At 38.2% G+C, this 13860-nt stretch overlaps 1 long non-coding RNA gene across 1 annotated transcript; it reads left to right on the plus strand.

The window, feature by feature from the left end:
* The first annotated feature begins 2363 nt into the window (after positions 1 to 2363).
* LOC147497405 (uncharacterized) lies at positions 2364 to 2935 on the plus strand. The gene is made up of 3 exons (XR_015197116.1): positions 2364 to 2390; positions 2501 to 2602; positions 2712 to 2935. It is a non-coding gene; the product is annotated as an uncharacterized LOC147497405 (long non-coding RNA).
* The last annotated feature ends 10925 nt before the right edge of the window (positions 2936 to 13860 follow it).

Consider the following 13860-nt stretch of genomic DNA (forward strand, 5'->3'; position numbering starts at 1 on the left):
ACCTAGAACGAAATGATTGACTATGAGTTTGTCTAGTTTGACAATGTATCGAGTTGGCGTCTAATTTAGAATCCAATATGTTCTTTACGTACAATTTTGGGTATTGGTCGGTTTGTGTATATAGAGGCTGATTTTGGGTTTTTAGGCTACTTTCATTCGATAGAAATTTGTAATCCACATTGTAGTTTTGTTGACAATATACTTTCCTATCATTTATACTTTATTTGCTTTTTGAGCCAGCTTCCGATTCGTCTGTCAAGTTGAATTGAAAGGTGTTAATTGCGAGTTATTCACTTCACAATCACTCTCAATTCTTGTATTTTCAGATCAGTGGGAACTTCAACAGCTGGCATTGTAGTTGCAGCTTTTGAGGAAAGTACGTAGTCTGGTGTCTAGTATCCGAAGGAGGTATGTGTGATGCTTATAAGCTTTGCTAGATAATGTAGAAATTTTGTATCCCTTTTGACATTGTACATATAGGCTTTAGACATTGTACATACGGATCTTTCTACTGTCACTATTCTCCAATTCGTTGCTCGTTGTAACAAATCTGTGTGGTCGTTGTGCACATAAATATCATTTTGGCTGCATGTCGAAATCTGAAATTTGTCAAAATTCAATTGAATGGGCACCACACAGGACCTATGGTTTCCTTATTCCTGTAAATGGCTGCTATATCGTCTAAGATTATTCACTTCATGAACATGCCCTTTCGGAGTCGTCCCCATTTTCTAAAAACCATATCATCAAACTCATTCATTTTCTTGAAAACCAAAATTAATGTGGTTATATTTGCGTTTAATTGTTTTTTCTAGTTCTTGGTAATTTCATTATTTTCCTCCAATGTGGTCTTTGCAGCCTCAATATATAAAGCAGCTATCCTAGGAATTGCTTTAGGTGCATTGGTCATCCTTCTCATGATCTTAGTGGCAGCATGCAGACCGCACAATCCACCTCCATTTTCTGAAGGAGCTCGGACAAACCAAAGGCCCCACTCCATATCTACTCGAATAGTTGTTGTGGCCCAAATGGCTTGTTTACTCTCTGTCACCTAAATATGTTGTCCAATGTTTAGTGCGCACCAAGATGATTAAGAGTCTTAATTAGCTAATTGTCCGAAGCTTGTGGTCGTGCTTTTGATGAATAGCAGTAATGGCAGCTTGTGGGTTGACCACTTGGGTAAACAGTGGGAGCATTCAATTCTCTCTAAACAGTGGGATCACTTTAAAAACGATTTGAAAATTAGAAAATATGAAACCACTTTAAAAGTGATGTTAAATGTAGAAAAAAGCAAGTTACTGAATAAGTGATGTCCTGTGGTTCCAGTTTTTTTATTTTTTCACCAAATTAGCTTATTACCTCTTACTTGTGTTCGGTCTTGGATGAAAAACTTGAAAACCCAGTTTATTGGTCAAGATTATCTTCAGGTTCAAAGTAACAATATTAGTAGCATAATGGCATTTGGATTTGGAGATCTAACCATGGATACTACTGCAGTATCGTATAATCAAAACCAATTGTGGAATGAAAACCATTTGGATATGATGGGACTTGATGCACCTGACCTTGCTGGTCTAGAGGAAAATCTACGGGTTTTTTCACACTGTAACTTCAATGAACATAGTGTTTCTGCTCTCACTAACATGGGTATGAACATTTCCCCTTATTGTGAGATGGTGGATCACCAATTTGAAGCGGAGTCTGGTTAGGTGACTGATCAGAAAAGTTTGCATGGATTTTTAAACTTTCCCACAGAGTGCGAGTTACACAAAGCACTTGTTCCATCTCTCCAGCAAAGTTGCAATGATTATCTGTGGATCCCAAATGGCTCAGGTGATGATGTGCGTAGCAGCTCAATTTGCAATACATATTTCACTGGAAGTAAGGAGCCATCAGCTGGGGTATCCAATGGATTTATTTTGAAAAAAGGAGATGCAGATAATCTATTGGATGCAATGGTTTCATATATGTGTGATGCTTCTGGGGATATTGCATCAGTTAGATCCAATAGTATCAGATCACCTACAAGCTCCTCAAGACAGATTGCTGCTTCTTGCCAAACGCAGCAGAGTCAATCTGGATGGATCTGATCGGTTGGTAGAAAATGATTCAGTCCATGGAGCTCAAGAAGAACTGGTTTTGTTTCCGATTGGGGAAAGATCTTACAAAGTGTCCATCTAAATCTTCACTGAAAAGATCGAGAGCTAATTTGATTGCCGAAGAACAAGAAATGGGTTTTGGGTGTATTCTATCTAGGAAGGATACCAAGCCATGTCACATTGGCCAAAAGAAGGCCGGGGAATAGTGATGTTCAAAAGCCAAGAGGAGGGATGCAGTTGATCCAAGATCGAAGTTAAGGAGCTCGAGAGCTTGTCCCAAATGGTGGAAAGGTGTATACTTGTTTTATAGTAGTAAATCCTCTGTTCTCTGCTATGGTTTTACCGACTTTTCTGCCTTTTGCTTTCAAGTAATTCACATTTTTTCTTCTGTGATGAAACAGTGTAGCATTGATTCTTTGTTGGATCAAACCATAAAGCACATGTTGTTTCTAAGAAGTGTTACTAACCGAGCTGAGAAGTTAAAGCAGTGTGTATATACAGATGTAAGTTGCTGTCTGTCTAAAGAAGCATTCTTCTTTTTTTCCCACCTAGGTGGAATGTAATTTATTAACTATGTATCAACTCCAAATCTAAAAACAACAATCTCTGCAGGCTGTTGACAAAAAAAAACTTGGAGTTATTTGAAGATCAGGGCAAGGAAAATGGTGCAAGCTGGGCTGTTGAAATGGGGACCCAATTGGAAGTTTGTCCAATTGTCGTCAAGGACCTTGAGCAGCCAGGGCACATGCTTATAGAGGTCTGTATTATGTGTTGTCTCTTTCAGCCATGAGTGCATTTCTGTAAAGAAAATAATGTCACTGTAAGATAATCAGAAAAGTGACCTTGACGTCAGACGTCATAAGTCATAACCCCTTAAGGTATGTTCATGATTTCTTTGTAGTTTATTGATATTCCAATCCCATCCAGTCAAACTATGTATGAAAGCATAAAAACTGTTTAAACCTAAGTAAGATGGACATTTTATATTCTTGAAACCCCCCCCCCCCCTAAAAAAAATCTTCCCCGCTCCGCTCATGCCCCCACTACAATGCAGTATACTAGTGTATATAGTGTCCTTTTGATTCGAGGATTAGTTATTTGACTTAACTGGCAGTGGTCGAGATGGTTAAATAGCTGGTTCTACGAATCAATATATATTTGAGTAGTTAGGTTTACGACCGAGGTCTGAGGTTTTAATATATGTTATGAAAGTATATTATTTGATTTTCAGGTTATGACGGGATTTATGTCTATGAAATGTTGAAAATACAAAGGAGATTTTGCCGAAACTTTTATGTCTTTCGTCAAGGTGTCTGACAAGGTTATAGGGTTTTGGGGCGTTATATAAACTTTCAATACTATGCTTCTATTGCTACTAGTCTATTACCATACTCTCTTTTCTGAATTTTGTAGTTTGAGTATAAGGAGCTACTACTTAAGAATAAGATATAATGATATAAGTATATATCTATACATATTTGTTTTCTACTGCCCGACTTCTTTTTATTTATTTCTATTGGTGTATATGATGAACAGAACTTTTCTGATGATACCATTCCAAAGTCAACCCCTGATGCTTGCAACTATTGAAAGTGGGAGTTTTGTACAAATGACGTGAGAGCTTGAGTTTAGGGACAAGTCCCATTGATTTGGAAAACAATGTATATTTCATTCGTAACAAGTCCTATTTATGAAAAGACGTTTTGGTGATGTTATTTTAATAAAAGATTATGTGATTAGATGTACTTGTGAGATTTCTTGTTTATGTTATGGACGATTGTAGAATACCCAATAAGTGGGGACATCTTTATGCAGGTTAGTAGTCTCCCAAAAAGAGTGATTTTGGGGGAAATTATTTTTTTTACATATGAAATAGTTTTGTAACGGTGGAAAACCGTAACTAAGCTTTGTAATAAGTAACACTTACAAAGCAACAAAACCGTTACCAAAATGTTACAAATTCTATAAATCAATTACATAAATAAACGTTACTAACTTTCTAAAACCGTTACTGTTGTTGGAAAAGAGTAACACAAAAAAACGTTACTAATACTATAAAACCGTTACTGTTGTTAAAAAAGAGTAACGGTCAAAAAGCGTTACGAACTCTATAAAAGCGTTACTAATGTTAGAAAAGAGTAACACAATTAAACAAATAAAACCGTTAGCAAATATTTTTAGTTACGGAAAAAACCGTTAAATCAGATAATACAAGAAATTAGAACACGAATGAGATATTCTAGTTCGTTTTTGTAGCTTTCTTTCTCCCAGTTCTTTCTCTTCTTTCTTTTTATGCTTTCCTTTCCAATTATGAGGTTTCCGCCTCATATGAGAAGATCGAACATCCTATAAATGCCGTAGAGATGTAGACATATGAATGGGAATAGCGAAGGGTCTTTCCCTTCTCTTTACCGGTAGATGTATACGTATTTTTAAGTATATGTCTTTCCCCTTTCTTTCCTGGAAGTGATTGGGATCTTGACACTTGATGAAGGCGGTTCGTAGGCCCAGGGATGGATGTGGTTGCGCGGGTCGTGGATGAAAGACTCAAATATCCTGGTCTCAACATAGAGGTCCTCCTTTCCCCAATCAAAATTGTAGATCTGCTGATCAATCGCATTGGTAGCCAAAAGGCGCGGGAGCTTCATCCGAGACTTCCAATGCAGGTGAACCAGCCAAATTGGAATAAAGAAAATGAATAGGAATAGAAAGGTGTATTATCGATCAATGCCCGAATATTAATAACGCATTAGAAACGCCAAAACTGTGACCCAAAAAAACCGTTACAAATATTTTTAGTAACGGTTTCTAACCGTTAGGAATGTCCTGTTTTGGTATAGTGGGAGAGGGTTTTAGTTCATGATACTTAGATTAATGAAAGACTACAAGTTATATATGCTAATGAGAGAGGGGAAAAAAGAAGAAGAAGAAGAATACTCAATCTTTACCTAAAGGAATGTAATTTTATTTCAATAACTAGTGAAAGGTTCGACCATTAAAATGTTATACAAGCTTGAGCACATGAAAAGAAAAAAATATGAAAAAGTGAAAGAATTACAATAATGAGAGAATGAATGTAAAATCAAAAATGTGGCTAAGGACTTAACTCCCCAATCTGCCCACACTTAAGCTTTCTCTCCTTTTCTCCCTCGTGAAATCACCTCCCACATTTATTACATTTATTACAAACCTATCTTCTCAAACCAAATCATGCCAAAATTACACTATTTTGGATAACTATGCATTTAACCACATGCAAGGTGTCAATTTGTGCCAATAATTTGGCACTTTTGTCTTGACATGCTCCATGATTGATGACTCATCTCTTCTTATAGGCCCGAAAGGTGAGTCCATGTGCTATGTCCATTGGTGGGCCCGGACGTCGATTTCTGCAAATTCTGGCCTGAGGTAGAGCTAGTCGTACTGATCATCTGGACAGCTTACTTGCCGAAATTGGAGTCCAAGTTCAAGAGATATGAGCTCCGTAAGTTTACGCTTTTCTTCTCCATCTTTGTTGAGCTTCACACGACTAATTTGGAATACTTCAGATATACACTGTTATTGTGCTTTAACGCAGGTTTAACCAATATTTTTACGTCTACTGCGAAAACCTGTAAAAGTACAAAAATATAATTATTTCATGATTATTAAACACATAATTAACCAAATTGTTATGTCTATATGGGGTTTAATATTACAATTTTGGGTGCTTATCATAGCCCAGTAAATGTGTAGAAAAATAAGCACTAATAAGATCAGTTGCAATCTACCTGCATGAGAGAGTAGCTTAGCTTTCCAGTCCTTGATTATGCTTGTTACCTTATCTATCAGTGGTTGATATTCTTTGACACCAAGTCGAGCAGAGAAAAGAGGAAGTCCTAGGTATCTTACTGGAGGAGTAACAAGTTCAATACCTAGAATCTGAGCGAAATCCAATGAATCTTGTTGTCCCATGGCACCAGTCATAATAGTGGTCTTGTTCAAATTTATCTGTAGACCAGTAGCTGCACTGAATTCCACCAAACAATTTCTGAGAGCGTATATAGAATTCACTTCACCTTTGTAGAAAATGAGGACATCATCAGCAAATGTCAGGTGTGTGAGTTGATTCCTCCTACATTTAGAGTGATATTGTATAAGCTTGTTTTTAATACTCTCTCTAATTAGACAACCCAAAACTTCCATGATGAGCACAAACAAATAGGGAGACATGGTGTCCCCCTGCCTTAAACCTCTGTCTTTGGGAAAAAAAACCTTCAGGAGAGCCGTTTATGAGGACAGAATAAGAAGGGGAGCTAATGCACATCTGAATCCACATTTTCATCTTCAGTGGGAACTTAAATCTATCCAGCATGTAAAGGATGGACTGCCAACTCACCATATCATAGGCCTTTCTGATATCCAGTTTCATCGAGCATTTGGGGGTGTCGTGTCTTCTTTCATATCCTCTCAAAACTTCATGGGACATAAGGATATTTTCCTATATAGAATCTGGAATAAAAGCCGACTGCTTTTCATGTACTAGCTCTAGCATCACCATTTTCAACCGATTGGTAATGACTTTGGAAATACACTTTTAAATAGTGTTGCACGAAGCAATAGGTCTGAATTCTTCTACTTTGGAAGGGGAAACCACTTTTAGGATTAAACAGAGGAATGTTGCATTAGTACCCCGAGGCAACTTGTTAGTTCTAAACACATTCTTGATGGCGTTTGTAACATCCACCCCTACTGTATCCCAGCATTATTTAAATAAGAAAAGGTTATATCCATCAGGTCCTGGCGCCTTGCTATTTTCCATCTCAAAAAAAGCTTCCCTGATTTCTATGTCAGTCATATCAGCTTCTAATACATCACTCATACCTAGATCAATAGTATTTCTGGCATTCAACTCCATGAAAAAATCCCTATCACTAACTGGTGGAGTTGTAACACCCAACATCTAAGTAAAGTATTTCACAATACTCTGTGTTACTTGTGCTTGTCCATGAACTGTACTTCCAGTATCATTAGCTATAGCCCATATACCCTTCCTGGCTACCTTTTCCTTTAAGGAGTTGAAGAAAAAGTTTGAACATCTATCCCCTTCTGTCATCCACTGTGCCTCAGACTTCTGGGCCAAATCTATGGCTTCAGCTCTGGCTAGATCAATATATTTTTTCATAGCATCCTTTTCACATTGTCCCAAACCCACATCAGAAGAATTATTTTGGAGGAGAATATGTGCATCTTGTAGTTGCTGCCTTGCTGATATAACTCTATCATGTAAGTTGGAATTTTTTTTCTAGCCCAAGGTCTGATCCTTTCCTTAAGCATCTTGAGTTTTTGAATAAGAACATACATAAGATTAGCATATATCCTTGTATTCCAAACTTCCTCTAGAATGATTTTAAATTCCGGTTGATAAACCCAAAAGTTGCAAAATCTAAATGGAATTGGAGACTGACAAATATCATTCCATGTGAATAGCATGGGGGAATGATCTGAAACTCCCTGAGGTAGGAATTCAGCACCTGAGTTTGGATATGTTGTTAACCACAAACTATTCACTAAACATCTATCTATTCTTGACATAATGCTTGCAGTTCTAATAGATTTATTCCACCATGTATAGAAAAATCTACTATAATTGATATCCGTTAACCCAGAATTCTAGAGACAGAGTATAAAGTCATGGGCTTCTCTTGGATGCATATGATCACCACCTATTCTTTCATTAGCAGTCCTGATATTGTTGAAATCTCCCACTACACACCACGATTTATGAATTGAGCCATGCAGCCCTATCAAATCTTTCCACAATACTAACCTTTCTTGAAAAGAATTACTCGCATACACCACTGTAAGAAAAAAAAAATCTGCCTCAGGAAGGTATTCAACTCTACAATGAATGAATTGTTCAGTCATAGCAATTTTTTGTATCTTCACAACAAAAGGGTCCCAACATATCCATATTCTACCTGACAAGGATTTCTCATAGTTATTCACATGATCCCATGTAGGGGCAGCAAACACAACGAATTCCATCATACTTTTCCTTCTTCACTTTTGTTTCAAGTAACCCAAACAAGCATAATTTCTTGTCTATTCTCACCTTATTAATTTCCTTAGTTTTCCAAAGGTCATTTGCTCCTCTCACATTCTATATACATATAGGACCTATCATTAATGATGATATTTTTTTATTCTTTGATCCCTTGGGTCTCCCCTTGTTCCTACTACCTTGTTTTCTTTTGCCACTAGATGCTTGAGTCTGTTTGCCTTGACTTCGAGTCACTACTCCACCTTTAGTTGCTAGAGATAGAGGCTCTTTAGACAAAGGTAGAAGGTTTTTGTCTTTGAAATAGACGGTTTCCTTTTCTGACAAATCCTCAAGTCTTGTGCTTTCATTGTTGTTGTTGTACTCATTTTGCTCCACATCGTAGTGCATCAAAGGAATGAACCCTATAACATGTTCAAGGCCTTGTGTGATCTCCACATAAGGCACTATAGCATTAGCATTCTCTCCTAATTCCACCACTGACTTACTCACCCTGTACACATTGCCCACCCTACTAGTCTGTTCATTCTCAGTTCCTGAACCACTTGAATAAGCTGATACCTCTATATTTTGCTCATTTACCCTTTCTGGCCTTGTCTGATCACCGTGGTTCATCTCATAATTCCCATCCCTATTTTCACTGTTCAGAACTCTACTTTGCTCAGTCACAATGTCATTTTCGGCTTCTATTGCTATCACTAACTCTGTACTAACCACTACCTCTGTATATGTCAGCATGTCAGCTCTATTTTCTGTATCTACTACACTCTCTGGGTTCCCTGCTACCATTTCCTCATTGATGTTATGGTCTACAAATTCCTCTCTATCTAGTGGTATATCACCAGGGGCTTGCCTTACTGTGGCCTCAGCAAAACTTGTAATTTCTTCCCCTGCTTCATTTCTAAAACTATTGCTCTCGGGTATGGTGACTGAATTATCCGTCATCACCTCCTTTTGTCTCTCAGTTCCTCTTGTGTTGTCTTTTTGCAAACACCCGTCAATCTTATATCCAAATTTCTTACAATGATCACACAACTTTGGTATCCAACCATATTCCACAGAAATCTTTCTAATATCCTCACCACCTATGTCTATATCAAAAGTGTTAGGTAGTTCTGAATTAATCTCTACTAACACATTAACTCTAGCATAAGCCAATCTTTTCCTTGTGGTAGTGGCTTCATCCATCCTCTAAGGTTCACCTATTCTGCTTGCTAAAAACCCCAAGCATTCACCAGTCCATAAATCTTTTGGCACATTATATAGATTCACCTATATCGGAATAGCTTTCACTGTATTTTTCCTCTTCTCAACATCTTGAGTCCATTGGGTAACTATGAAGCACTTCCCTACCATATAGATTTTAGGGGATTTTATGAGTTCCCACAATCCTCTGCTAATGTCTTCACACCGTGTTATAGTTCAAAGCGTATCTACCTAAACCAATAGGAGTATTTGATAATATGGACTAAATCACGAAGTGGTTGCCTACGTATCCTCTTTCAGGAATCAAGTCTGTCATAGATCTTTATGGGGCTGAATAGCATACTGAGTGGGGATAAAGAGATGACCAGAAGTTTGCCTCTAGAGAGCCGCCTCTATATCTTGGCTATTAGGGATCCATCCCCTATTCCCATACTGCTGCTTCCTATATATAGTGATTTCTGGAAGGCCCTAGAATAAGGTTTCCTTGGCTACTAAGAAAACCATCCTCTTGCTAGGGTTTCCTCTTTTCTTGTCAAGATAGGATCAACATCAGAATCTAAGGTATCACATAGAAGGAGACATAGTTGGACTAGGTTTCCATAATAAGCTTTTAGACCTAGAAGTCTGCTCTAAATGGAACACCTCTTCTAAACACGTCCAAGAGTTCTTCTAATACTGAAATACAGTTGTACAAGGTCGTCATCCAGTTCTGGGCCAAAATTGGCTGCCCAGTTCCCGAACTACTTCGTAGAACTGACTAGTTAAACTAAAGGAACTATCCTGAACTCGTAGGAATTGACCAGAACTGACCAAATCAGTTCTAGAGCTATTATCTTAGGATATATTCCCTTTCTAATAATGATCCTTCGGTGTAATCTCACTCTACCACGTGTCTTTAGGACACTGACGGAATATTACCCCTATAGATGCCCCCTCTCCTGTTAAGAGTCAGCTGACACCACTAAGGTGTGACTCTTAGTAGGAGATCTCATGTGAATTCTATATTTCACCTCAGAACTTTACTTTGATTGGTTTAGATCCATATTTAGCATATCTTGATCTCCAACAATAACTAGTCTGAATTTTGAGTGAATAAGTGTTACTAACACCTCTAGTGCTCATATGAGGTGAACTCCAATCCACTCGTGGACTGAGCTCAAACTCTTTGAGCGAGAAGTTCTCTGAAGTTGCCCACAACTTAGTGTATATGCTCAGACTAAACTGTTAAACAGCTTATTCTAGGATGCACTCGTGACTTCACATTTCAATCGGATATACCGAATTGAGTACTTAAGTTCACTTTATCTTGTTCTTCAGTTCATGTCTATATATACATGGACCGAAACCAAAAAACTTTACCAACTTCAAACCCTTGAGTCCAAATGCCTCTGATCCATAGCTTATTTGGAATAACTAGGAGTTAGTGAAGTGTAAAAGAAATAATGTGTTCAAATCAGTTCATGAGTCCGGTAGATCATCAAAAGAGACTAACTATAGGCAAAAGTAATCTATCTTAGTAATGTAGGTGCGTCTCATGAACTGATTTAACCACCAATTATACTAACCATAGAGTTGAGTGTCATCACAAAACCAGTGTCTTAAACCAAAGGAATTTGTACGCACAACACTTTTTAGAATATTAGTACATCAAATAAGATAAGAGACTAATAGTCAGTGGTTTTGTAATTTTGGAACTTTGTAGCTCACTTAACTTCTGCGCTTATTTATGCATGCATTTAAATAATTTCGTTGTTATACGACATAACATGGACTAATATGCATATTCTACCTCTGATGCCCCCAAAGTTTATTTGGAACAATATAGGTAACCCTAAAATGTTGAACTGGTAAAACAGAGGCATAACCACAATCTAATCAGGATATAATGGGAGTCATCATGTTTAACCATTGTGGAGATCACAATCGTAGGAGAGAAACAACAATGGATGGGATCTCTATACGATGGTATCTCGGTGCCTTAATCACGACATTGTGTTAAAAAATGATAGGTCGATCTTGTTTATTTAAAAAATAAATAGGTTGTCGCTAGAACAACATTGGGGGAGTCTTCCTCAGCACAATCATGCCAACAGAAGTCCAGGCCAGTGATCGTGTGCTAGGATTTGGATCCAACCCAAATCTTCCTAGCAACCCTGGTGGTGCTGTCATGGGAATGCAAGGAACTGGCATATAGCTCAGGTCCCCAGGAACATTATCTCTAGTTCCAAGTCAAACTAACATACAATTTACTAAACAGATAGTGTGGTCATTTTCCCTAAAGGCTTAATCCATCAAGGATGACACTGTTGATTAAGTCAAGAGTGGCAGAGTCTTCTTCAGCACAATTATGCCGACACAGGTCCAGGCCACAACTACGTGCTAGGTTATGGATCTAACCCAAAACTTCCTAGCAACTCCTTGGGTGATGTCTGGAGTACTAATTGAAGTATCATTACTTTGTTCGCCCAGAAACACTATATGTAGTTCCAAGCTGAACTGGCATATAATTCACTGAACAGATAATAATGGTTGCTTCCTTAAAGGCTCAATCCATTGAGGATTCTAAGTTCTAGGTCGAACTGGCATACAGTTCACTAAACAAATGTTGATGATTGCCCTTCCTGGAAGTGCAATCCATCAAGAATTTGAACATCCAGATCCAAGTCGAATTGGCGTACAGTTCACCGATCAAATGCTAGCAAGCAAGTTAGATCCAGGTTGAACTAGCATGCAGTTCACTTATCAAATGCTAGTGAGCATGTTAGATCCAGGTCGAACTGGCATGCAGTTCACCGATTAAATGCTAGTGAGCATGTTAGATCTAGGTCGAACTGGCATGCAGTTCACCAATCAAATGCTAGTGAGCATGTTAGATCCAGGTCGAACTGGCATGCAGTTCACCGATCGAATGCTAGTGATTACCCTTCCTGGAGGCGCACTCCATCGAGGATCTAATCTGGAACTTAATATAAACACTGGAGTCAATTTTTCACATGACCAACCATTTTGAAATAATTTCTGATGTCACGCGTCGCATGCTTTTAGACTTAGAATCTTCATTGGTCGGTAGAAGGAAAACTTATGCAAAGTTGCAAGCGACGACGTTAAGAATCCTGTCAGAAACAAAGTTGTAAGCAACAATGATAAGATACACACTTACCCCCAGTTTTTCTTAGGCCGAGCGTAGGTGAAGTTGTCTATTATGGCTAGGTAGATAGTATATAAACTGCCCCCATTCCATAAGAGAGTCAAGAAGCCAAGACCAAAAGTCCCATCATTATTTTCGACTATTAAGAACATAGATTAGAGTTGGTTTGCAGCCCCAGTGCAATAGGTAGGCAACTATTTGCCTTTCTGAGCATTATAACCAGCTTCATACTAGAAACAAACGGATTGCAGCTCCGATCTCGATAGAGAAAGAGGTGCCCATATCCGTGAGATGTGTCAAAACTGGCTAACTAGACTCTTAGTTTTCTTCACACTCATCTAAATATCTGGATTTCTATACCAGCTGCAAAAGAACAAGACATTTTCCCATATTCCAATGGAAATGTTTCTAAGTCTATCTTCTAAAACATTCAACAACTTGCATACCCGACCTGCATGGAGGAAAACATGCCCTTTTTTTGTGACATGTGTCATAACCGTCTGAGTTCCAAGTTTAGTCCACAGTCACAGAAAAGATTCAATATTTGATGTATCACAAGGAGAACTTTTTGCAGTGCCATGAACCTTCAAAAAGGTAACTGACTCAAGTTTCTAATGCAAGAAACAACTCACAAAACGGACCTTAAGGGAGGACGTTATACATGTTCCTCCAACATGTGTTAAAACTGTCCACTGTTTCACTACATCCTAAAAACTTAAAAAATTGAAACAGATAGAGAAGTGATAGGTGTAGTACCATATATCACCGGAAAGACAACTAAATATAGTTTTTGTCACATGAAACAGCTTGCACAACCGACCCTGATAAGTGCCCAAAAAGTGCAATTTAACCCTCGATTATGCCTTTTGTTTAGCCATATTAGTGGACTAATAGTGTTTGTAAGTTATGTTTTAAGATTCTACAGATGAAAAAGTGAGTTTTGTGGAATATTAGAGAAAAATGGGTAAAACAGAGCAATTCGGAGCATTAAGGATCACATGGGAAGCCCGTGGACAATCATGGAGAAGGCCAAGGAATTGAAGCTTTTAAAGATGCGAATTGGACCTATTTTAAAGCCTATTTGGAAGCCCAAGGCCAAAAGATTCATTGCTTGGACCAAAGCCCGCAAAAGAGGAAAGAAAAATGGACCAAAGGTGGAAAAATAGAGTTTCGCGTTTGGGACGCGACTGTCGTGCGTCCAGACGTGACCCATGTGTCTGGGACGCATAGATCAAGCATCCAGACGCATTGATTAAGTCTGGGACGCATGAATAATGCGTCCAGACGCATGAATCGACACTGTAGCCAATTCCTTCTCAGTTTTGAAGACGAAGTCGGACTCTGGAAGAAGTCTATTTGTATTAGGA

The sequence above is a fragment of the Coptis chinensis genome, chromosome 5 (genome assembly GCF_015680905.1).
Source record: "Coptis chinensis isolate HL-2020 chromosome 5, ASM1568090v1, whole genome shotgun sequence".
NCBI lineage: Eukaryota > Viridiplantae > Streptophyta > Magnoliopsida > Ranunculales > Ranunculaceae > Coptis > Coptis chinensis.